At 31.2% G+C, this 11543-nt stretch overlaps 1 long non-coding RNA gene across 1 annotated transcript; it reads left to right on the plus strand.

Moving 5' to 3' along the window:
• Positions 1 to 1051: 1051 nt before the first annotated feature.
• Positions 1052 to 6314, plus strand: LOC134248182 (uncharacterized). Its single transcript, XR_009987992.1, has 3 exons — positions 1052 to 1452; positions 1747 to 1877; positions 4563 to 6314. It is a non-coding gene; the product is annotated as an uncharacterized LOC134248182 (long non-coding RNA).
• Positions 6315 to 11543: the final 5229 nt, after the last annotated feature.

The raw sequence follows: 11543 nt of genomic DNA on the forward strand, positions 1-11543 counted from the left end.
CTTTTAAATTCCATTTTCACTTACTTGGCAAACATTAAGTTGCTGGACAGGTAAATTCCGAAATTGAAAAAAAAAATATGTCGGAAATGAAAAGAAAAAATGTCGGAAATGAAAAAAAAATGTCTGAAATGCTATGCAGGTTTCAGGAAATGAAATGCAGCGATTTGGTTTGAGAAATATTCATAATTTTGATATAGAAAACATTTAAAGATAATACTAATCATAGAACTATAGGCGCAATGGTCATATGGACATAGACAAGATCACTGGTTTGATGTGTAAAATTGTTGTCTCATATCTTTATAATAAAATATGAAATTAACCAAGGTAAGAGTGCCCTGGAGATAAAAATTGATCATTTGATGTGGCATTTTGATCAAAACTCATTACGACAAGGTCAAATCACGCGGATCAGAGAAGCATCAGGAAGCACAAAACTTTTCTTTTATTGGAAGAGCAAGGCAACAAAAAACTATAGTCACGTAAATAAAATATTTTGATATTTGGACTTAGAATATATTTTTCGTATTTAATTTTAATACGACTAGACAACATTCGATCATTCTGTTTTTACATTTCACAAGACTAATGCCAGTGGCTTGGAGGGATAACTGTTTGACAAGATATTTAAAATTATGTTTTTTAAGGTAATTTTAATCTTAAATTTCTACTGATTTGTTAATAAGCAGCATTTCTCTTCCTTCTCCTATCAATCGGCAATCAAAGGATATTTTTTATTTTCAGTAGTATGCTTTTACGTTAGTAACTGCTGATTTGTTAAATTGCACTTTATTGTACATGAAATTTGTGGAGAGACAATACGCACCAAAAGTGATTTTCTGTACTTTTATCGCAGGGACGTAGCATCGTTTTTTTTTATAGTGGGGGGGGGGGGGGGTTAGCTAGAAATTTTTTAATATCAAAATTCAAAAGAAAATCCTATTCCTGCGAGGGTGTGTGTGTGTGTGAGGAACGGTGTCTGTGATGGGGGATTTACTACGCTGAGTCTCATATTCATGATATTACGAAAAACATACATGCAGGAATCGAGTTACAGCCTTAGATCACATATCAAAATAATTACCGGTAGTACTTCCTGGTGGTGTTAGGAATACACGTGTGCATTCTTACAGTGAACCACCAATAATAAACAGACATGAGAAATGAGCTGAATCATTATAACAGAAAATGGAACAAAAATCGAACTTTTATTCACCGTCCTTTGGGTTGCAGCAAAAGTGATACATATGAACGGTTTGTTTTGTGATACAGAGTATGCGGGATATTGAGGACGTATATTACAAACCTTGGACTTCTCAGTACATTTACAAAGGAGTCAATCAATCCATGATATTACGCAGCATTAGTTACTGAAAAGGAGTTTGGAACACCCTTGTGACGAATCTAAATATTTTTCTCAACATTGAAGCAACAATAGTCTTGGATAACTTGGTAAGTCTGAAGTTGTATTTCATTCCTAAAAAATAGATAATGGATTTATTAAAAAAAACAAATAAAATAACGATTGAAGAATAAAGATTTAAAATTGTTACAAATTAGTTCCAGCCTTAATACAAGAACAGGTACTTATTTTTACAATAGCTAGATCATGTAGATATACACTGAGTATATGATACGTATGTTTACACGTAAAAACACTTTTTTCAGGTGCTCTGCATGACTTATTTTAAGCTGTATACAATCTGGGTGCAACATGTATCTTAACCCCTTATTTTTCCTGCAAAGTTTTAGGAAAAGAAAACTGGCCTGAGTTTGTTTTTTGTCTGGAAATTTGGATCTTTTCCTTAGGAAAAAATTCCACTACCGTCTAGAAGTTTTGGTAGAAAAGCTTTCCGTTTTGGATTTCTTGCAATCAGGTAAGACTTTTTGGTTTCTATAGTTAACCGAAACTAGGACAGACAGAATAATAAATATTAGGACGTAGCACCTAAATATACATTAAATGCACACCTACTTGCAGTTGGTACAGGTTTTAAAAAAGGACGGTGTAAATAGAAGTCTGTCTTAAATCTTTCTCCGTAAACACAGTTTCTTTACATGTCTACCATTTTCAACATTCAGATACATTGTAAGTTGAAAGCCCTTTCATGTTAATGTCTTGTTCATATAAAGATCTAATATCTACATGTATTTGTGACGGATGTTACAAGACATTACATGTATTATACACATTTTCGTTTACTAGAAGACTACAATTTGCATTTTAAGTATTGTCAAGTTTCAATTAAATTAATCAAACTTGTGCATCTTTGGTTCATGCAATTATCGATACTCCTCAGACCAATTTAAGGTTCAAGTCATACTTCCACACTTGATTTCAATTATTTTTTTGTGTTAAAATAAATATGAATACCAAATTTTTAAAACTGCAACACAATTAAAACAAGCACATTAAAAAAAAAAACGAGGAAGCCTTTTACAAAAGCTACGTATACGTTACAGTTTATCAAAGAGTGACATAATTTCAATGCTAAAATTTGAAGTTAGCTATAAACTTTATGTTCAAGGAAAAATTTGTTTTTCATTCCCGTTCAATCTGTGAGAATATTAACACTAAATTAGCCAACCCAGATGATTTCCAAAATAGTTTCAAAGCTAAGAAAGGCCTTTGTATGATCAATTGCAGACTATTTGTCATGGTTAAATTGCCATTATTGATTAGCGAACAGCTGCCCTCGATCGTTCTATGACCAGCACGCATAAAATATACTCTGCATCCTTGAGTATTACAAGATACTCGCAGTGGGTGGTGGCGGAGAAAAGTTTGATTTGTTGTTAATGTCTATTTAATATGCCATGTTGTTTTATAACAAGACTTTAATTACCCGTTACTAACTATACGTTTTCAAAATATTACTAAAACACTTCTGAACTGAGAGAGAGATCTTTTGGCAAAAATTAAAAATAAATATACCCTAAAACTTTTTCTCTAAAAATAATTTATTATTTTTAGTAGGATAGGGTTATATATTACTACATGTAGCAATGTGTGCCTTCATTTTATCTATATAAATATTTTATCTGCTTAAAATAAACGATTCAAAGCTCCACTATACAAGCTTTTAGCGAGACAAAAAATAGATAATATTTAAAAAAAAAATACAAAATGAATAAATAAATAAAAACAGGAACATTTTTTTTCATCTACAACAATAAGCAGATAAGTTTACTTAACCCTTTACTGATGTAATTTTTTTTAATACCATTAACTTCTGTTTCCTTAAACTTTCAGGAAAAAAACTAAAGCATCTAATAAGTGGAGTAAAATTTATTACTTACGATGAATTTTTTGTTTTAAATGTCAGTGGGAATGAGAGTTATGGCTCAGAGGGGTTTTCACTTAAAGGGAAAAAATACATTCTTTGCACCGAGAAATGGCGTTTTTACCCACATTGGAAATTTAACCCGCTGGTCCATAATGGTATATGTTTTGCAGGGTCAATTTACAATTCTGGATCCCCTCATCTTTTAAGGCTGAAACATTAATTACTGTGTCTATCTACATATTCGATAAAAGATATTGATAAGACTTTATATTTCTTCTAGGATAATATATTTCTAAACATATTTTGGTTTAAGGACAGATGATACAAACAAAAAATGGATGTCTGGATTGGTATATATTTTTTGGTCTAATTTCATTGCAAATGATGCAAATAATAAATTTCTAGAAAATAAAGAAATTTTAAACCTTCTTTAATGTTCAAAAGTATGCCCTTCTGAAACCATCCTTATTAATCTAATCAATTATTTTCACTTTTAATTCCATTTTTGTGCAAATTTGAATAAAAAGTTAAAAACTACGCGGTGAAAGTTATTCAATTTACACATTTAAACATGACCCAACTTGCTATTTTCAAAATCTTTGACAAAAGTTTGTATCATCTGTCCTTAAAGTAGGACTCCAAGCAATTTGCCCATTTTTTGAACTTTTCTTTTTAATCAGTTCGGTCGATTTTACTTGAGAAAATTACCTTCTTAAAATATCTTTTATTCAACACAAATAATCGCTTAATATGTTGATGATGTTAGGGATAAACAAGGCTTTATTTACATTGTAAGTAGAATTAAACTTAATGTACATGAATCTCTATATCATGTGTCCATCAAAGAAAATGCTTACCGGTTTATTATCTTTGTAGATTATCTGCTGAAAAAAAACAATTAATCTTTAAAAAATATATTTTCATACAACGTTATGTTTGTGAAATTTATTCATCGTGTAAGTACATGTAAACTGTTTCATTAAAATCAGGTTTTGAACGTAGCTATGTTAATAATTTGATATGCGTTTTAAAATAAAGAATTAATTTGACTTTGCACATGCCGTAGTTATTAAAGGAGCATCCTTAAAACCCTTTTTAATCATGACCGATATATAAATGATATGCAGATTTATCATTTCTGAAAAAAAGCAAGCACGGAAGAGATTGACCTAGTATGTTTTTGAATTAATAGGCGTGCTCAGAACATTACGTATTATATACATGTATGTAAAACTTATTCATGCTGAATTTTACATATAATATAACTCATTTTAGGGACATAAGAGTGCATCAGTGATTTCTCTCTATTGGATACGCACAAAGCTTCTAGATGCAGCGTTTTCTGTGATTGGAAAAAATATATGACAAGAAAGATGCTCCACTACATACCAAAGTTTTGAATGCTGAAGTAACTGTGCAAGGATACCATAGGATCTGTCCCTACGTGTTTAGTCTAATATACCACTATTCAATTCATCCACACGTTCAAAATGAAGGCGAGGGCAATACCTGTGCACTCGAAACCATCTCATCAAACCTTATTCACATCAATTTCAACGTAGCTATTTATGTAAAAACTATATGTATATAGAACTGTATTTAGCCTTCCGGTGCCTTCGGATATTGGTCTTGTCTCACAAGAGCTGCGTATATCTTTTTAGAGCAAAATACATGGAGTATTTTATTTTTCTCACAAAAAACTGTAAGGAACCTACTAAAGGAATGTACATAGCCTTAGCCTCCAAGAAGAAAAGTTTTACTCTGGAGCTAGTATTCTTTTCTTAGTAGAACTGAATAAACCCTCTAGAGAAATATTACTCCACAGTTTTTCAAATGATAATTGTACTAAGCCGTCTAGAGGAATATAACAGCATAGTTCACATTTTGTATTACAAGAACTCTACGTAGAATTCAAAGGAATATTACTCATTTGTTCATATTTCGTCTAATTAGGAATGTACAAAGTCTCCTAGTGGTGTCGTATTAGAAATGTATGTAAATTTCGAGAGGAACACACCTTCGTAGTTCTGATTTTGTCTATATAAGAAATGAACATAGCCTCCTAGAGGAATATAACTCCGTAGTTCAGATTTTGCCCTATCAGAAATGTACAAAGCATCATGGAGGAATATTCCCCCGTAGTTCAGATTTTGCCCTATTGGCTATTAGAAATGCACATAGACCTCTAGAGGAATATTCCTCCGTAGTTCATAATTTGTCTTAAAAGAGATTAATATAGCCTCCTAGAGGAATATTACTCTGTAATTCAGATATTGTCTTTTTAGAGAATGAAGTACATATAGTCTCATAAAGGAATAATACTCCTTAGTTCAGATTTTCTTATTTAGAACTGTACAAACTCCTAAGATAGTTCAATTTTTCCTTCATAGAACTGTGCATACATAACCCTCTGGAGGAATATTACTATGTAGAAAAGACTTTGTTTACCTCCACTTATGCTGAGTTTTCACCTAGTATTCTAGATGTCTTTTTACAACTACACAAATTCTATCAGATATATTATTTACTCTGTAGTTAATTTTCGTTTTGTAGAGGATGTAAATAAGATTTTGTTTCATTTGTGTCATAATAACCTTTTTGAGGAACCCCGTATATATTTTGAATTATTAGAATTGCAATCTTTAAGAGAAATATTACTTTTTGGATGAAATTTTGTCTTTTTAGAACTCCTCAAAGTCTTTCAATTGAATATTATTACGTAGTTTATTTTTTTGTTTAGTCAGAATTGCAATCCTCCAGAAAAATATTACTAGTATTTCAAAGATATGTTTTTACCTCTAAGAGTTGTAAATATCTAGAGGATTATTACTCCGTCGATAAACTTTCGTCGTAGTACATGTATAGCATTACATAGAGGAATATTACTCTGTGGCTCAGATTAAGACTTAATAGAACTGTGTAATATAAGCCTTCTGGGGGAATATTACTCCATAGATAAGTGTTTGTCGTAGCAGATCTGTAAATAGAAAACTTTTACTCCGTAGTTCATATTTTGTCTTAATAGACTTTACTTTAGTTAGATTTTGGCTCAATAGAGCTGTGCATACTTAGATATAGCCTTCTGGGGGAATATTACTCCGTAATTAAGTTTTCGTCGACATAGAGAAACATTACTCCGTAATACAGATATTGCTTCAATAGAACTTTGCATACTTAGCGTTCTGGAGGAATATTACTCTGTAGATAAGTTTCGTCGTAGTAGAGCTGCACTTAGAGGAATATTACTACATAGTTCAGATTTTCTCTTATAATCATCGTACAAAATCTTGTAGAGGAATATTACCCTGTATACGAGATTTTGTCTTACTTAAGCCTTACAACATTTTTGTTTTAGTTTAGAGTTGTAAATAACCTTAGAGGAATATTACTCTGTAGTGAATTTTCAGACTTCAGAAGCTTTGCATTGGTCTTACGGAGGAATATTACTCCGGAGGTAATGGGTGAAGTTTTTGTCACACTCGAATTGTACATGTGCGTATATTAGAGGAATGTTACTCCATACTTCAGTGTTTTGTTGAAAGACTGTTCTAAATATGAATAAATTTTTTAAGAAGATATCTCTGATTTGTTTCTTCTTATTCGTATTACAGAGGTTGTATTAAATCATATCAAACTCTGAATTGAAACCCGGAAAAGGTACGGTGAAGCACAGTACCTTTTTATTTTGCTGTCCCTTATGTATAATCGTTTGAAAACAACTCGTTAAATAGAATTGGAATCCTCTTGACGCGACATATAATAATCTCCTCCCAAATTCATTTAAGAGTACATATTTTAAAATTCAAAGTGCCAAGACGAGACCAGTTCTGGGTCCTTACCTAAATTAACCTAACCTATAAAATCTATTTTGAATTCTGGATATTGAAAAAAAAATAATCACAAAAACACATTTTAAGAATTGACTTGTGTTAGGAGATAAAAATGATCACAAATTTTCATTTTTTAATTTCTTGTCCCTTAGACAGAAATATAAAGAATTCCATTACTTTTTCTTATATTTTGTAGATTCTGTTGAATATTTATCAAGTTGATACATGCATATGATTTTATGACATTCAATTTCAAAATGTTGTTTCTTTAAGATTAATATCCGACAACAAGTTAACAACAATAGCGAACAACACATTTGATACTGTGACAAGTTTAAAAGAACTGTAAGTATCTTTGAATAGATCAACATTTGAACTTTTCAATTATAAATGCTATTTAAACTATCTTAATTGATAAACATTATTATTGCAAATGCATATATATTAAAGATTATTAATTATGGCTCCATAAAAAATATAAAAAAAATTACGATTGCTTTATATGAATTTAAATATTAGATACATGTGTAAGTGTAAGCTAAAGGTACAAAATACATATATTCAAACCGCATGTTTATACCACTGTATTGGCTTGCAATCTGAGCTTTGATTTGTCATGCCACAAAACGTGCATTAAAATATGAATTTAATAGATTTATTCCTTATGAATTAAAACAAACGTGTTTTGTGTGATGTGCCTATAAAATTTTCTTTAATCTTTTTTTGTCTTAAAGTTAAGTTTAAAGTGATTTAATCCATTGCGCGGATAATATTATGAAACTATTTACATGTTGCAACGCCCATCCCCTTCCTTCCAGATTGATCAAGTTTTGGGAGAAATATATACAGTGTATTTACTTTGTGCGTGTGGTCATGGATATACGAGGGTCATTCAAAACATTCGCAGCATTTTGTCCTAACCTTTTTATTTGACGTCATATTTTATCCATTATTTGGTGCACTTATTTTAACAATAAATTCGAATAATTTAAGTAATGAAATTGGAATATAACTCCATATTTAAACAACACTATCAAATGTATAGTAAAACAAAAATACGGTCACGGAACAATGTCAAAATTGAGTAATTTCCTAGTTTTCTCTTCATAGTACATGTACCTTTAGCCATATCTCAAATAAATGTAGCTGAAACGAAATAAAATTAACATGTTGAAATTAAAATTTGTTGTATTACTATAATTGCTATCAAGTAATGTAATATATCGCTCTGTTTAAAAGACATCAGTTTCTAAATACATATGGACTTGATTAAAAAGGGCAAAAAATCATGACTTAGAGGACGTCAAGGAGCAGCGAGTAGCAATAAAAGTTTGCTTTGCATTCGGAACTTCTTTAACAAACTTAAAAAAAATCTGTATAAACCAGGAAATATATATAAAAGAAAAATAAACTGGGCCTTTGTGTAAAATGAAAAATACAATTTTTGAGTGGTAGCGAGTTTGAATCTGACAATAGATGGTCTGCAAATAAACAGGTAAAAGTTAAAAATCTTGTCAAATGCGTGAGGAACGTCATTTAATGCGCTCCGCTGTTGCACAACTAATAGAGTAATGCGTTTCAGAATTTGAAAACACTGACAATCTAGTTCAAGTTATTTTCACAATTATTAGCAAACTAGTTGTTGAGTGTTATAAATACAATTTTATGAAGAGAGAAGACACTATAAACCGTGTATGAAATAAAAAAAAGTATAGTAATTTAGAGAAGCTGTATCGACGTTGTTTTTTGACGTTACAATATTAGTTAGCCGTGCTCCGTGGTAACAGAATATGTTGCTTTAAATATTGGTTAACATAACTTTCATTTAATCAAATGGAATGAAACTTCACACTTCTACAAAATAAATGTTTTTATTTACGAACATGTGTTGTTCTATTATCTTGTAATAACAATATGACGATGAGGAACATTGTCTATGTATTTTTGAATGACCCTCGTACATTTGCACTGTATGTGATCATTTTACCATAAATTAATTCTGTGAGATTTGGTATGAGACTGGCAAACATAAATCTCAGGATGTTTTTAGAATTTTTTTTTCAGCTGAGTCGTCGGAAAAACGTTGCTGGAACGTATGTTTGAGAAAAATCTCAGACTTAAAAATAAATATCAGGCTTCGGGTCCACCAACAAATAAAAACCTCAGCTCAAATCTGAGAGTATGTAATCTTCAATTTCTGCTTCCGCTGATATCTTCCTAAAAGGCCGTGCCACCAACATTTCTGAGATTCGTCTCATGTTGGCTGAGATTTGAGAAAATTCTTAGACTATGATATGCGACTCTTTTTATATATTATGCACGATGCATCAATGAATTAAAAGTTTACACAATATTTAAGTTTAAATCGCGAAAAAAAACATATCCCCACTTTCTTCTTTTTATTTGCTGATTCGAGTCATTTCAGGAGAGGATTCCTTTACGACATGAAGGTTTAAGATTTAAAGCACTACGAAAGATTGACTGTGGCATCAAACATATTTTGGCTCGATTCTAGCCTACATTTTTCACCCATTTAATTCAATGTGATAGATAATAATGATATTGCCTATCATATTGAACTAAATGAGTAAAAATTTAGACTGGAATCAAGAATTATCGCTCGTGGTTCTTTTTAGTACAAGAGAGTATTGAAATAAATGAAAACTTGTTTGAATGCAGAGAAGAGTTGTTTTTCCAAATAAGTTCTGTTTTATGAAAGTTCACAGAAATATCTTTGAAGTAAAACTCCCTCCCATTCAGGTAAGACTTCAGCGAAGCTTTTTTTTTTTGCAAATCAACAACAGAAAAGTATTTATGATTCCATAAATGACGATAAAATCCAGCTTTAAAAAGTAACTGGGAGGTAAAAAAAAAAACCCAATATATTCTGAAATATAAACTATAGATAAAGCTGAACAAAATGAGTACATATTACATACAAAAATTTACAAAAAAGATGACTTGGCCGACGTAGGCAGCAAAAGAATACTATCGTTTGCATTTTTTATTGATTTTTAGGAACGTTGTTTGGTAGGAATCTCTTACAAACAGAAGAATAAATGAAATGAGACACTTATACTATCCTATAAGCAATATATGTTTGTTGAACAATGAAAATCATCATCACGGATTTTATTTTAAGATTTTGAATCCATAACACTTCAATATTTCTTCCAGATGGATTTATGATAATCCGTTACACTGTGATTGCAAGTTACAATACCTGATCGATTTTATCAACTCTAGAAGCCCCACATTATACACTGATCCACTTTGTGTCACTCCGGATACCCTTAAGGGAACCCGTCTGAGCAAACCACTGGACAAACCACTGGACAAACCACTGAGCAAACTACTCAGCAAACCACTCAGGAAACCACTGAGCAAACCACTAGACAAACCACTAGACAAACCACTGGGCAAACCACTGAGTAAACCACTGAGCAAACCACTGGACAAACCACTGTGCAAACTTCTCAGCAAACAGCTAAGCAAATCACTGAGAAAACCGCTGGTACCAAATTAGAGAGCACAACAACACCAATGCCGTCACTTGACAGGATAACCACCAATATTAATACGCTAAATTCTTCACCTTCAAAAGGAGGAAACCTATTACTGTGGGCAAATATTATTTGTGTGTGTTTGTTAAAAACCATGATTGGATTATAGGTATGCAATGCCTTAAGTAAAAATTCCGAAGACTTGATATGATCTTAATCTTGACTACACTAAATGATGGTCTTTGGGTGAAAAAAGGGTATAATCTGTATGATTTCAGACAATGTTATACTGTCTAGCAAATATATACATCTCCTGTATACACTGTGAGAGGAAGGTGCCATCGGGTTAGTTGTTACATGTAGCACAAGCTAGGTTGCCCATTTAGAATTTAAATATTTTGTCAACTATTTTCTTTTAGTTATAAGAACTTTCATGTTTGATTATTTTCTTTAAACATTTACAACTTACCTTTGTTATAGAAATTTATTGTTGCTAATACCGTCTTTATAAATAAATTTGATTATAATTTTTTATAATTATCAAATATACAGTATTTACACAGTACAAATCTAACTTTAAAGTGCATGTCATATTTCAAAAAGCAGGTTTCCTTTCCTCAAAAAGAAGTAATTGAACCACATGAAAAGAATTTTAAAAATGCCAACAACTTTAGTGTTTCTTGTGATCTCGATACGAGTTTAATGCCGCTGACATAGAAAGTAGCTTGTGTATGTTAATTAACTCTTTAAGAGTGAAATTTTAAACGCCTCCATAGATATCCTTTTGAAAGCCCACCTTATCGATATTACTTAAAAAACACACATAATTGTCTAGTCAGGATTCGTTCTAGTTTTCAATAAAAAATATAAAATTTCAGAAATCGTTTGGAATTTATTTTACATATTTATGCAGTCCTCTCTCT

This window comes from Saccostrea cucullata, unplaced genomic scaffold, assembly GCF_032062105.1.
Source record: "Saccostrea cucullata isolate Sc308-1 unplaced genomic scaffold, CSIRO_AGI_Scuc_v1 ctg5127, whole genome shotgun sequence".
Classification (NCBI taxonomy): domain Eukaryota; kingdom Metazoa; phylum Mollusca; class Bivalvia; order Ostreida; family Ostreidae; genus Saccostrea; species Saccostrea cuccullata.